Here is an 890-nt window from a genome sequence, read left to right on the forward strand (position 1 = left end):
AAGTACAATAAAATATTAAAAAAAAAGAAAAAAAATGTGTTTTTTTTAAAAAAAAGAATAGAACTGTGCTTCTTAGGGTATTCAATAGCTGATTTTTTGGAAGTAGATTAACAGGCCTTCCTTCAGAGTTGCCTCTGAGTGGACAAGAACTTCCAACAATTTGATTAGCAGCCAGCACATTAACTGTTTGTGCTACCCAAGGACTCTCATATGTAATATAGGTATCTTATAACAGAATATTTCTAGTTCCTTCCTCTTACTTCTTATGATATTGCTGTCATTCATTTCATTTATCCATATGCTATAATCACCCAATACATTGTTACTATTATTACTTTAAACAAACAGTTCTCCTTTAGATCAATTAAGAATAAGAAAAGTAAAAGATTGTATTTTACCTTCATTTATTATTGCTCTGGTGTTATTCCTTTCTGTACAGAATATAAACTTAGATCAGTCCAAGTTTCTGACCCCTATAGTGTTTCTTCTATCTGACAACTTTTGAAACATTTCTTGCAGGGCAGATTTGCAAGGCAGATCTGCTAGTAATAAATTCCCTAAATTACTGTTTGTCTGAAAGTTTTATTTTTATTTTAATTTTGAAGGATAATTTTGCTGGATATAGAATTCTAGATTGGTGGGTTTTCTTTTTTTTCAACAATTTAAAATTTTCATTCCACTCTTATTTCTTGCATAGTGTCTGATTAAGTCTGCTTTAATTCTTATCCTTGTTCTTCTATGTATAAGATGATTTTTCCCCCTCTGGATTCCTTCAAGTTGTTCTCCTCGTCTTTGATTTTCTGCAGTTTGAATATGATACATATAGATGGGAGGGTTTTGGTATTTTTTCTGCCTGATATTCTCTGAGCTTCTTAGATCTGTGAGCTACT

The sequence above is a fragment of the Trichechus manatus genome, unplaced genomic scaffold, assembly GCF_000243295.1.
Source record: "Trichechus manatus latirostris isolate Lorelei unplaced genomic scaffold, TriManLat1.0 scaffold00206, whole genome shotgun sequence".
Lineage (NCBI taxonomy): Eukaryota > Metazoa > Chordata > Mammalia > Sirenia > Trichechidae > Trichechus > Trichechus manatus.